This window comes from Cervus canadensis, chromosome 4 (genome assembly GCF_019320065.1).
Source record: "Cervus canadensis isolate Bull #8, Minnesota chromosome 4, ASM1932006v1, whole genome shotgun sequence".
Classification (NCBI taxonomy): domain Eukaryota; kingdom Metazoa; phylum Chordata; class Mammalia; order Artiodactyla; family Cervidae; genus Cervus; species Cervus canadensis.
In genome coordinates, this window is record NC_057389.1 from 42,817,298 (window position 1) to 42,831,597 (window position 14,300).

Here is a 14,300-nt window from a genome sequence, read left to right on the forward strand (position 1 = left end):
GTCTCCTGCTGAGTCCAGCCTATATCAGCCAAGCCTCAATCAACCCAACTCATAAACTAAATGAATGCATGTTTTTATATGCCATTGAGACTTTAAAGGTATTCATTATATAGCACATCATACAACAGAATAACAGTAAAAGTTTCAATTAGTGAATAAATGAAAAAGCATCATGGCTGAAAATTTGACATACACCCTCTAGGGAAATAAGACAGAAACCAGGTTATCCATCACTGAGGAATTGTTCCAAAACCTGTTTCTCCTCCAGCTGGGGAGGGTGATGTAAGAGTGCTATGGCCACATTTGAAAAGTTAGTAGACATAACCCATAACTTGTCATCACTCAACACAAGGTTAAATAAAAGGACAAAGTTTTTCAACTATATTATATATTCTCTTTCCCTCACCAATTTTGTCTCCATTCCACACACACACACACAAAAAAAAAACCATTTTGAGAAGGGCAGAACTGTCCTAAAGTCATTCTGTGCTAGGGGAAAAACTTAATCTCTTCTGTAATAAAACTCTTTAGAATTTATAAGAATCAAAAATTCCCAATAAGCATATAATTGAACCTGTTTCTACCACTGTGGTAAAACTGGACTGAAAATTAAAAATTCATGACCTAGTATACTTTACAGAAGCTATGTTTCCGCTCCTTGGAAAAAGTTCCCAATGCACTCAATGTAGCAAACAGAATAACACAAAATAACCAAACCAGGTCAGATCCCTAGTACCCCTCAGCACAGAGTTCTCTGACAGTTGAGAAAACAAACCTGTCCTTGATGAAAAGTTAGGTTGCAAGCAAAAGACCCTTAGTTGCCCTTAATAAATCATCCTGGATCTGTCATTCAAGAAAGCTTCCCATAGAAGTATCTGGTACTAGACTTTTTCTGTGCTACAAACAACCATGAAATAAAAAGGAAAGCAACTTTTCTCAAACACTGGACAAGAGGCAGTGCAAGAACTGCAACACCTGAGACAGGACACACATGAGCTGAGCTGCAAAATCACCCCAGCGATATGCCTGGGGACCATTTCCCAGTGTAGATGCAATGAGCTAAAATCCAAGCAGAGCATGGCGACCCTGCTGAGTGCAACTGGCCAAGATCAAAGTTTAGGTCAGCTGAAACAGCTGGGAACTGTGCAGCAGAGTACTGGAAAGGGAACAACTCTAACAGAGAGGCATCACAGAAGTTCATGTTGGGGTTCCCCAGAAGTCCTCGTCCAAAGCTGAACTCACAGGCACAGCCTGGGACTGTGCTTACTAGACACTGGCTGCTGTGAGCTTCAGCATGAAAAAGAGATATTAGAGATCAAGCAGTGCCTGAGGACACTGGAAACCCAGCCCAGGGTGGGTAGAAAAGCCTATTAACATTCCCATTAACTCTATAAACAGCAAGCCACATATCAGATAGTTTTCCTCTTAATAGCCAGGACATGGAAGCAACCTAGATGCCCATCAGCAGATGAATGGATAAGGAAGCTGTGGTACATATACACCATGGAGTATTACTCAGCGGTTAAAAAGAATTCATTTGAATCAGTCCTAATGAGATGGATGAAACTGGAGCCCATTATACAGAGTGAAGTAAGCCAGAAACATAAAGAACATTACAGCATACTAACACATATATATGGAATCTAGAAAGATGGTAACGATAACCCTATATGCAAAACAGAAAAAGAGACACAGAAATACAGAACAGACTTTTGAACTCTGTGGGAGAAGGTGAGGGTGGGATGTTTCAAAAGAACAGCATGTATACTATCTATGGTGAAACAGATCACCAGCCCAGGTGGGATGCATGAGACAAGTGCTCGGGCCTGGTGTACTGGCAAGACCCAGAGGAATCGGGTGGAGAGGGAGGTGGGAGGGGGGATCGGGATGGGGAATACGTGTAAATCTATGGCTGATTCATATCAATGTATGACAAAACCCACTGAAATTTTGTGAAGTAATTAGCCTCCAACTAATAAAAAAATTAAAAAAAAAAAAGAGAGAGATCTTATATGAGCTGCTAAATTTTGCCCCCAAACATCTACCTTTGGCATTTGCTGATACCTAAACTTCTTGGAATCATAATAGTAGCAATAGCAATAATAATGGTGAAAATTTATTGAGCATTTATCATGCACTTAATATATGTGTTAGGTGCTTTGCTATGCCCTTTCCATTAATCATTTCAATTTCAGCTTCAGTTATAATTCTTTGAGGTCATCCAGCATTGCAAGTGGGTTACAAATTAGAAGGACGATAAACATGTATACACACACATGCCCCCTCACACACACAACCATTGTTCATATGAGGAAACTGACACTAAAAGAAGTCAACCTGCGAAAGATATTCTCATTCATGGTAGATCCAAGATCTCTAGCTTCAAACAGGGAGATCTCAAACCTGACTGCAAAGACCACGCTCCACTTGTTACCCGACAGGACCTGTAACTACAGAGTTTTTGCCCAGGAGAGTCAAAAGGTCTTCTAGTTAAACCTCCCAATCACTACAGGACCCACTCTACAACACTCTTGACAAGAAGTCTCAGCTAAGTGACAAGGAGCTCACAGGCTTCTAAGACATCCCATTCTATCACAAGACATATCTAACTCTTATTTAAAAAAAAAAAAAAAAAACTTTTCTCTCCACGGAACTCAAATCATTTACTTCCCTGACCCTCCCCTTGTCTCTCCTCTGGAATGACTCACAATGGGTGTCTCTTCCCGTTATCACAGGATAACCCATCCAGTCTGGGGAGTCAGCTCCTCTGCCTTCTCTCAAATCTCTCCTCTTGCGGCTGGGCTCGCAGATGCATCCTATGTGAAGGCTCTGAGATTCCTCAACAGCCAAAAGGCCCCCAAGTCAATACTTCTTTGGTTTTTTATTTTATAAACCAATCTTATGAGATAAAATTTACATATAATGGAAAACACAGACTAAGCATTACAATTTGGTGGGTTTTTTAAAGTTTATTTTTAACTGGAGGATAATTGCTTTACAACAGTGTGTGGGTTTCTTGGTGAGTTTCGACAAAGTGTACACACTATGAAATCCACACTCCTATTAAAATACAAACAACCTCCTCAGAAAGTTCCCTAGTCTCCTCTCCCAGGGAATTCTGATCCCACACTCACCTGAGGGAACCACTGATCTGATTCCTATCACCATAAATTCACTGTACCTATAATCACACAGTGGTTTCCCAGGCGGCACTAGTGGTAAAGAACCTGCCTGCCAATGCAGGGGACATAAGAAAGATGGGTTCAATTCCTGGGTTGGGAAAATCCCCTGAAGGAGAGCATGGCAACCCACTCCAGTATTCTTGCCTGGAGAATCCCATGGACAGAGGAGTCTGATGGCTACAGTCCATGGGGCCGCACAAAGTCGGACATGACTGAAGAACTGAGCACATCATTACACAATAAATATTCTTTTAGACCTAGCTTCTTTAACTCAGCATGATGTTTTGGGGATTCATCATGTTGCAAATTACAGTAATAAGTTCCATTTTTATTGCTGGGTAGTAGTCCATGGTGAGAATATACTGTAGTTTGTTTATCCATTCTCCTATTAATACACATTTCATTATTTCCATTTTGGGTTATTTTGAATAAAGTTTCCATGAACATTCTTTAAAAAGTTTCTGCTTGGATATATGTTTCTATTTTTCTTGGGTAAATACCCAGGAGTGGAATAACTGGACTCATAAGCTAGGTATATATTTAATTTTCAGGAAAATGCAATTAAAACCACAGAGAGATATTACTGCGTACCCAGTAAAATACGTATAATTAAAAAGACTGATGATCCTCAGTATTGGCAAGGATGTAAAACAAAACTCCTTTTAAAGGGAGACTCTACAGATTACACATACAACTCATGGTGTTGGTTGACCAGCTTCAGGCACAATTATGTCCCCTGTTCTGGGCCCTCAGCATCCATCCATTCATCCAGCTGGACTTTGTCCTGGCTCCTACTGACCTAGACATCAGTTGACAATTCTGGAGATCTTTCAACACTTACTACTATTAACCTTATTCCTTTAAACTTCTTGTATGTGAACAATTTTTCTAATCCAGATGCTGAATATGATTTTCCAATTTTGTTATAATAAGCTTTGCAATAAAATACACAAGTCCCCATTTATAAAGGGGAAATCATTGTTTACCATCAAAGCAATCAAAGAAAGCACATAAGACAAACTTAAATTAAAATGTTTATAAAATATCTATAAAACAAGGTCTGTAAAGCAAAACCAACCCCTCCCTAAAAAAAAAAAAAAAAAAAACTGAAAAAAATATAAAAGAAGAATGCAAGGGACTGGGAATAAAAAATACATTAACTATATTTTAGTCTAGAAAACATTCCCTAGACATGATCTCATGTAATATCACCACTCTGTCAGGTAGGTGTTTGTACTGCTTCTATTTTGTAAATGAGAAGGCAAGTTCAAAGAGGATAAGTGCTCAAGATCACACGACTAATAGGATATCAAATCATGACCTAAAACCATGACTGCAGACTGTATGATTTTTCTACTACATTTGCACGTCTCACCCTGATTGCTTTAAATATCTCCTGAGTAACCTGAATCCATTTGCCCAATTTGCGACTGACTTACTGGGATGACCTTTGGCCCCCATTTTATAAACCTTGATGATTCAAGTTAAAATATTGGCTTGTCTTTTAAAGCACTTTGATTAGCATTTCCTTTTTCCTTTTGTCTGGGTTCTGTAGCAGCCTGCCAGGGAGCCAAGAACACTGAGGGAAGAGCCTAGAGACTTGCTTTCCGATCCTGCCTCCAGCAATGACAAGCTCTAGGACCCAGTGTAGAGATAATATGGTAAGAGAAAAGAACGTGGACTTTGGAGCCAAAAAAAGATCTGGCTTCCAGCTACTGTGTGGATTGATGACATTATTTCACCTCTCTAAACCTTAGTTTCCTCGTTTATAAAATGGTATGTTACACTATGCTCATACATTGTCATGTCTGACTCTGTGACCCCACGGACCGTAGCCAGCCAGGCTCCTCTGTCCGTGAGATTCTCCTGCAGGCAGATTCTTTACCAACTCAGCCACCAGGGAAGCCCGTAAAATGGTTAGCTTGCAAAGTTACTCAATGGACATGAGTTTGAGCAAACTCTGGGACATATTGAAGGACAGGGAAGCCTGGCGTGCTGCAGTCCATGGGATCACAAGAGTCAGACAAGATTTAGCGACTGAACAACAACATTATTATTATGAAGTTAAAATGAAGCAATATGTATACGGGGTCTACAATGTGTATGTGTGAGCAGCTCAGTTGTGAACAATGCTTTACTACCCATGGAATATAGCCCACCAGGCGCCTCTGTCCATGGAATTCTCCAGGCAAGAATGCTGGAGTGGGAGTGTATAGCCATTTCCTTCTCCAGGGGATCTTCCCAATCCAGAGTCTAACCTGGGTCTCCTGCACTGCAGGCACATTCTTTACCATCTACAGGTGTCTACAATAATAGATGCTCAAAAAATAGCGTTTACATCATAATTATCATCATCATCATTTATTCCTGTCTCAAGGTGGGACTAAATGAACTTTAAGCTCATGACCAGTTTTGTTTGATGTTCTTTGAGCATGTTTATGACCACATCTTTATATATACAACAGATAACTAATTGTTTGGAAATTCTATTGACTCAGGTTCTAGATAATTGGATGGTTACCATCTTACTCTCTGGAATGTTCACATAGAAGTGTTTTCTTTACTCATCCACGTATTCATCCATTATTGCCCACCTACTATGTGCCTGACATTGTATGAGGTGGGGAACAAGCATCTAAAGAACCTGACAATTATCCTGTTTACAGATAGATGTATATTTTTCCCTTCAGGGCCATGAAGAAACCAGTACAGATCCTTGCTAAATGGAGTATCACTCTTCTAATGTCTGTAAATGTGTATCCACTTCTCACAGTCACCATTCAGCCAGAAGGATTCATCAGAGAAGCTCCTTATTGTTCCAGAGATTGCATATTTTGTGAAAAGGAAATTTTAAAATCAGGCATTAATTTGACAAAACTGAATATTTGTTCAGATTAGAGACTGCTCATAATAGGATCCATCAATGCAGAATTAATGAAATTGAAGGTGGACGCCAAGGGCACCCTCGGTCCTGAACACAAAACAACACAGAATTCAGAAGCACGCTATCTCTCTTCCAGGGAAGGACAGGTGTACCGTGCTCTCTGCACAAAGAGGGCATCCTGAACAACTGTGTACAAACTGATTGCTTCTTAAATGGAAGTTCACTTCAAACACTAGCAAGCTAGTTCTTTAAAAGAAAACTATACCAAATGTTTCTGCAAGGCTAAAAATCATCTTGAAAAGTAAATAACGATTCTTGAAATACATTTTATCAATCTAGGCTTTCACGTATCAAGGCTGCTTAACAAAACCAGGTATTATGTGCATTTTACTATGAAAATTCCATTTAAACCTTCCATGCACCTTATTATTTATCACTGAGGTCTGCAGCCACCAATGAAGTCCAAAAATAATTCATTTCCTACTTCCTTTCATTAAACAGGCACATTATGAATATGAGGCAATAAATGGCAATTTTCGTAACATTTAGCTCTTTCACATAGTGAATTCACAGGAACAGAGAGCATCTGAAGGTTTAAGTCAATGAACAACTCTTTCCCTAATTTTGAAAGATTTGCCAGAAAGGAGCAGTGTGAGGAGGGTATGATGACAGGACCGGGAAGCAGGCTCAGCTTCCAGAACAGGAAATCTATTTGACTATCAATCTGCAAACTGTATTTTATTAAAAATGTAATTACCCATAAGACTCTTATTTGCAGAACCCGTTGAAGGAATATTGACATTGGGAGCTGTGTTAAGGTCTCTGAAGTCATCACAGAGCATTGGAACCTTCCCTATCTGACTTAGTGTTTGTGGAAGTTTTCTTCTCCTCAAAGGGCACAGAGACCAGGAGGAAATTGCTTTATGCCAACAGCTCCTCATGCCGGTTATCAGAAAAGGGAGAAAAGGGTGCAGGGTCCCGGGATCCCTGTTTGTCTCCTGCTCAGCCCCTTCCCATTCTATACCGAGTTCTGTGGCTGGCTGCGTGGGTAGGTGTGTGACTTGGGCAGAGTCCTGAGCTCTGAAGGGCCCCATGTTTGTTTAAAATTCTATTAGTCTTTAAATTCTTCATAATTTTTGAACAAGGGAGCCCACCTTGTCATTTTTCACCAAGCCCCACAAATTATAATTATGTGGCCATTATATTTTGCCAAGCCTCCTCACTTACACACACACACACACACACACACACACCCCATAGACATCTCCTCTAGACCCTCATCATAACCACTTGTTCTCATCTCTATTAGGAAAAGATGGAGGAATACAAGTTGGGAAGCAGAAGTCAGAGTGAGCTGCCTGGGTTCAAATCCTTCTTCTCATAAGCTCTATGCCCATGATTTCCTCATCTGTCTAATGAAGACAACATTCATCCCATCTTATGAAAACTCAGGAAGGTAAGTCAGGAAAAGCAACAAGAGGAGTGAGAGCTCCTAACAGACAAGTGCTCTTTTCCTGGTAATTATGACATGATGAATGGGAAGAGAAGAGGCAGAAAGACCACTGCCCTGCCTCTCCCCTCCCAGGCTGGGTTTACTGGCCTCTCCTCCATTTAAAGAACCACACTGAATACAGCATGCCTGTCCTACCAAAAAACCCTCAAAATTCAGTATTTCCTAAACTTCAGACATTCATGTACTACTTTCACATGTACAACCTGCTCCTTTAAGTGAAATTGTTTTGCCTTATAAATAAACTTTCTATCACTACTGTAAGTGGAAACCCAGAATCCCATATCAAGAAGAGAAGGTCATACACGACAGTTAACATTTTTTTTAAGTGTTTATTCACATATCACCTAAAATTTTCTTATATATCACCAGTGGCACCCATACTGAGCTTGTCTTCTCTGCCCCTGGGCTCTCTAAGTGTACCAACTGTGGTCTCACCGCTATTTCACCAGCAAGAGAGCAGGGCATGAACATCAGGCTCTCCAGAGCCGTTTGCTGAATGAATACTTCTTAACAAACTGGTAAGAGTGATAGCCGCTTACTTGGCCTGGTGGCTTCCTAAGCCCCTAAAACTTTTACGTCCTAAAGGCAATGGATTTCTTCAACTCACTATTTATCAAAATGTGACCTACAAACCACCTGGATCAGAATCACCCAGCGAACTTGCTACAGAGGCAGACATCCAAGACCCAGTCTGTACCTACTGAATCAGAACTTCTGCACATAAAATACAGTTTAGTGGAAGAACCCCAGGCATTCAAGTGTGAGCCTCTCAGTTGTATCTGACTCTGTGACCCCATGGACTATAACCCACCAGGCTCCTCTGTCCTTTGGATTCTCCAGGCAAGAATACTGGAGTGGGTACCCATTCCCTTCTCCAGGGGATATTCCCAACCCAGGGATTGAAGTGGGGTCTACTGCATTGCAGGCATATTCTTTACCATCAGAGCCACCAGGGAAACCCGATAGCAATAGTAATGGCTATACTAAAAACAACTAACACAACAGTGTTCATATGTGCCAGGAAATACATTAAGCATTTTACATACATTATCTTACTTAATCTGTTTAACAAGTCCATGTGGTAGGGACTTGCCAAAGTCACAGAACTATTGAGGGGTAGGGATGGGATTTAACTCAGTAGCCTGACCAGAGAACCAAACTCTTAGTAACTATACTAAGTTACTAAGTAACCGTACTCCTGGGGAGAGGGAAAGCCTCTAGAGAGAGGTCTTACCCATGTACCCACCCATGTGTCCTTGGGTCTCATCATGTATTTTTCAGTTTATATGCTAAGATCTTCCTGCAATACAGTCATTATCCAAGCAGAAAGCATCACCAAAAAAAATGCTTTTGAAGCTCACTGTGTGCATTCAAACCACATGCTTGTCAAAGTATGTACATTTTGAATAAGAAAGTATCCTTAACTATAAAGGGGATGGTGACCTTCATTACTTGGGAGGACAAAACCACCCCTTTCAGATTCAGAAGACCCTGCTAAGGAAGCTAGGGTCAGTTGCTTCCAAGGACTGGGAGAAGATTCTCAGAAGTGAACTTGTCCCAACCTGAGGTGGGACCTGGCCCTGCAAAAGAATAAGGAAAGACTACACAACCACTGTTTAGATACTCTAGAGGACATTTCTTCTCCAGCTGGGGCATTAAAGTGGATCAGCTCCAAGATCTCTTTCAAATCTAACTATCCAGGATTCTGTGACTTTGCAATGAGCAAAAAGAAAATTGATTTAAGACACTGTTCAAAATGGATGCATTTGTGTTCTTCTCTAAAAAGAAAAAAGAGGAGAAGGAAAGGGGAAGGGAGGGGAGGGGAAGGAGGAAGAAGGAAAAGAGAAAAGGAAAACCGCTGGCTGGTGTCAGGACTCATTCAAGTCTCACGAACACGAGAAAAGTGCAGACCAGGTGCGGGCACTGCTGAGCCAGCACGTTGTTAATCATGAGTGAAAAGGAAAATAAAAACCCACTGAGTCGGGTGACATCCATCGTGGAAATATTTAGTGCAGTATGGTTCCTGCTGAAGTCCTGATGTGGGAATTTATAGTTCAATGCCCAGTGGAAACATTTACCTTAGTAAAAGCAGAAGACAATGTACATCTCTTATTGCACAATTATCACTTTCCATGCGGCTTCCCTGGTGGCTCAGATGGTAAAGTGTCTGCCTGCAATGCGGGAGACCCAGGTTTGATCCCTGGGTCAGGAAGATTCCCTGGAGAAGGCAATAGCAACCCACTCCAGTACTCTTTCCTGGAAAATTCCTTGGACAGAGGAGCCTGGTAGGCTACAGGCCATGGGGTTGCAAAGAGTCAGACACGACTGAGTGACTTCACTCACTTTTTATGGTGGCAAGAAAGATGTTTAAATAAATAAAAATGTAACACTGCCACTGCTTGTTCTTGAGTCTTCTGATTTAATTCTGCCAAAGGGATGGGAGCCATCTTCATTTAAACTAGTTTAGTACCTCTGTGATGGACAGGTGCTGCAGATACGAATGTGTGGAGTATAAGAGAAAAGAGTCAATTCTGAAATAATCACCAAGGGGAGAAAGTCCTTGAATGGGTCCCTTTAGCATTATTCTGTCATTGAGAACTCAGTTTGGATGCTTTGTTTAGAATCCCAGAGCAGTTGCTAAGTTAGACATTTTAAGGTAATTAAAAGTCACTTTATGAACAAATTGTTGTAGATACACAAGTTATCCCTCCATCCCAAAGGCTTTTAGGGTATTCAAATAGCTGTTATAAGTGATAATAATGAGCTTGGTCATTCTTTTTCTCCTTGTTCATATTTTGTTCACTTAGCTAATTCTTTAGCTAGTTGCTGTGCTGTTGCCATTTTTGTTTCTTTCTGCAATTTTCTCATTTGTTAGTTTCTGTTTTAATTATTTATCACATGAAACAGTTATTTTGCATAAATGGAGTTATTTGGAAGGTATATTTTCTGAAATTTTTGCACATCCTTTGGATCCCTTGGTCAAAGAATACCATCTTCTCTGGATATAAAATTCTTGGGTCTTAGCTGCATTCTCTTGGAACCCTATAGGTCCTACCTGTGTTCTTCTGATATTAGTTATTTACACAGAGAAAACTGAAATAACTTGATTTATGTCCTTTTAAAGAAACTTATTTTGTTTTCTCTAATTTTCTATTTGAAGGCTTGTAGAACTGTCTATTCATCCCTGAAATTTTAAATTTCTTACCAGGATTTGTCTTGGCATAGGTTCTATTTAAGGTATGCCTGAAAAACCCATGAAACACTCACTTTCCATTCAAGAATATTTTCTTTTGGGCAGATTTTCTTCTATTATGCCTTCAATCACTGCATATAATCTGTTGACTCTACAACTTCCTTCAAAAATTATTATTTGTAGGTTAACCTGTGAGTTCTGACTTTAGATCTCCCCTCCCTTTTCCTCCTTATCACCTTTCCATACATTCGGGAGAACTTTCTAAAATGTGTCTCACTTCTGATTAAATTTTCTACAGTGTAGATTCTACTTTTCCTGCTTCCAATCAATAATTCTGGTTGCAAATTTTTTCTTTTTATTCAGAAGACTTAAAGAAATGATGCTCTCTTTTTTTTTCTCTTATCCAGGATAAATTGTCTCCTGAATTTTGTTTCTGTTCTTTGGAAGGTTTATTCTTTCCTCTAAGTCTCTGCCACTTCACTCTCTTTGCCTTCAGCTACATATTTTCTCCCTACTAAGATCTCCAATAGGGGGGATGATGGAGAAAAAGAATATAACATACCTCATTGGTGCCTTTCATTGTTGATTACATGTTGATAAGATAATACCTAGAGTGAAAAATATTAAGAGTTAAAACAAAAGGTACTTTCTTTTTATCCCAGACATTTAAAGAAATGATTCCCGCTTTTTTCTCCATGGTAGACCATGGAAATCTTAATGAGATGGAGCAGTTCAGCTTAAAGGGTGGCAGAACATGCCACTCAAAAATGTGCCACTTTGGCATAAGGATTATTTTGATCTTAAGGCACTTTAAAAAGCTGGTGCAAAAATAAATAAATAAATAAAAAATAAAAAATAAAAAGCTGGTGCAAGTAGGACATTCTAATCTCCACTTTTCTTCCTGAGAACAGGCGATAAAAACTCACATGTGAAAGATACCCTCCCTGTACCAGGAGAAAAGAAACATTTTTTCAGCAGGGAATCATAGCTGAGAGAATTCTCTACAGACTTTGTTAAAATAATTCTTATCTTCCTTCAGCCTCTCCACACAGTTTATTTTTCCACAATCGCCACTCTTTGTTCAAATTAGCACAAAAACACTCCAGTTTTGCCACTTCTTTGAGTCTTCACTTTCTTATAAGGGCTCCCTTGTCATATAAAACTTGAATTGAATACATCCGTATGTTTTCTCCTGTTAATCTTGTTATGTCAACTCAATTCTCAGATCCAGCCAAAACAGAGAACAGAGGTAAAATGTTGTTTCTCTTTCAAGTTAAAGGTCCTAAACATGGATGCCCACAAGGTCAAGAGAGAAACTGAAAGCAAGGAAGCAGAGAGACATGTGTCCTGACCGAAAAAAGCTAGTACTAGTTGAAAATCTGGCTATTTCAGCAATAAATCCAAATTTTACATATTAACAAATAACTGGGAAATTTTTAAAAACATTGTGCAAGTCACGCAACACACATGTGTTCTCGATTCAGCCTGGGGCTGCCTGCTGATATTCTGTGAGTTAACAAACCCTACAAAGCCGGGTTTCTGTGAACCTGACCCACTCAGGCTTCTCCTCTCACACTTCAGGGACAAGCATTCCCAGTAGGAATTCTGAGAAAGCGCTTCCAGTAACAACTGTGGGAAGTAGGGGTTAGATTTCAAAGTATTTGTGGTCTCTTTCACCTTAGATCTAAGTTTTCTTGACTCTCTCACTTCCCTTGAGAATCTCTCCCATGGCATTCTGGACTACTGACTAAAGTTCTGTCCCTGAGTTCTGTCTCAGGGGGAAAAGTTATTATTCTTACTTCACATCCTTCCTTCTGCAAAGCACTTCTCTGTTGTTGCTCAGTCACTAAGTTGTATCAGACTCTTTGCAATCCCATGGAGCCCACCAGGCTGCCCTGTCCTCCACTACCTCCCGGAGTTTGCTCAAGTTCATGTTCATTGAGTTGGTGATGTCATCTAACCATCTCAACCTCTGCTGCTCCCTTCTCCTCCTGCCCTCAATCTTTCCCAACATCAGGGTCTTTTCCAATGAGTCAGATCTTCACGTCAGGTGGCCAAAGGACTGAATCTTCAGCTTCAGCATCAATCCTTCTAGTGAATATTCAAGGTTGTGAGAGAGTCAATTCCTAGGCAGGTTGATAAGAAGTCCAGGGTCGAGGAGGAGGAGGAGGAAAAAGGGGTCTGGGGCTCTCAAGGAAGAGATAGGGGTCTGGAATTCTCAAGGAGGAAGAAAGGACAAACCTCTTTTTTCTCTACATTCCTTAGCCTTAGTCACATAAAACGTTTTTCTTCAAGCCCTGATGATTATACAACAAACAACTCTGTTTAAATTCTGTACTAAGGATTATATAACAACAATGTGTCCTGCTTGAGGACAGTTTCTCCTTCTTGAAAGCCTTCTGACTAATCCTGTTATCTTAAAATGTAAATTATGGGACTGGGTCTCGTAAGATCTTTACAATCTTGAGACATTCTTTTGACTTATTGTAATAACCAATTTGGGACTTCCCTGGTGGCTTAGATGGTAAAGCGTCTGCCTGCAAATGCGTGAGACCCGGGTTCAATCCCTGGGTTGGGAAGATCTCCTGGAGAAGAAAATGGCAACCCACTCCAGTATTCTTGCCTGGAAAGTCCCATGAACGAAGGAGCCTAGTGGGCTACAGTCCATGGGGTCACAAAGAGTCGGACATGACTGAGTGACAAAAGTATATAACTCCATTGCTAAGACTAGCAAGGGGACACTCTCCATCCCCCTTCTGATGTCTATGTCAGAAGCTTTCTCTGTACCTTTTCATACTTTAATAAAACTCTGCTACACAAAAGCTCTTGAGTGATCAAGGCTGGTCCCTGGTCCTGAAGCTAAATCTTCTTCTCTGGAGATCACGAATCCTCGTTCATGGTAAGCTATCAGTTGATTTCCTTTAGGAGTTACTGGTTTGATCACCTTGAAGTACTTCTCTACCTTTTGTTTCAACTCTCTTAATATTGTTCACTCTAGGTGTTATCATATCAACATGTAATCAATATAGAATATATCAATGAGATACTTTATAGTCTTTTTTTCTATCAAGCCTTTGGAATTATCTCCTTGCAGGTTTTTTCTGTTTTTCCTGGCCGGGTCTAAAACTGGCTTTTGATAAATATTTACTAAAAGTATAAAAGTATTTATGAAAAGTATAGTTCTGCTAATTTTAGACAATAAGAATGAATTTTTCAGTTACCCATTTTCCATATAAAAAGGATGAAGTACATTTCCACATCCAGTTTCCCATCGAATCAGCATCTGAGCCCCAAACGCTGATCTGTAGCCAGCGGTCCCAACTGTGGAAGCCTTGGACAGTCAGCACTTTCCACGGTTACCAACTGTCTCTGGCACCACCTGCTGGCCATTCACTGCATCCCTAAAGCGTCCCTAAAGGTGAACCAGAATCCATTCATCTGCAAGAGCAGAAACATCCTTAAGACCAGCATTCAAGGGCTCAGCTGAACACAGTAGAACGTTTTTTCCAAGAAAATCTCCTCTCTCCT

The 14,300-nt window shown here is 40.3% G+C and overlaps 1 long non-coding RNA gene across 1 annotated transcript in view; it reads right to left on the reverse strand.

Moving 5' to 3' along the window:
• Window positions 1-14,300, reverse strand: part of LOC122439653 — a 141,489-nt gene that overhangs the window by 35,467 nt on the left and 91,722 nt on the right. The window contains exon 3 of the long non-coding RNA XR_006268955.1: window positions 11,335-11,380. This is a non-coding gene — a long non-coding RNA (uncharacterized LOC122439653). The remainder of the gene's footprint in view (window positions 1-11,334; window positions 11,381-14,300) is intronic.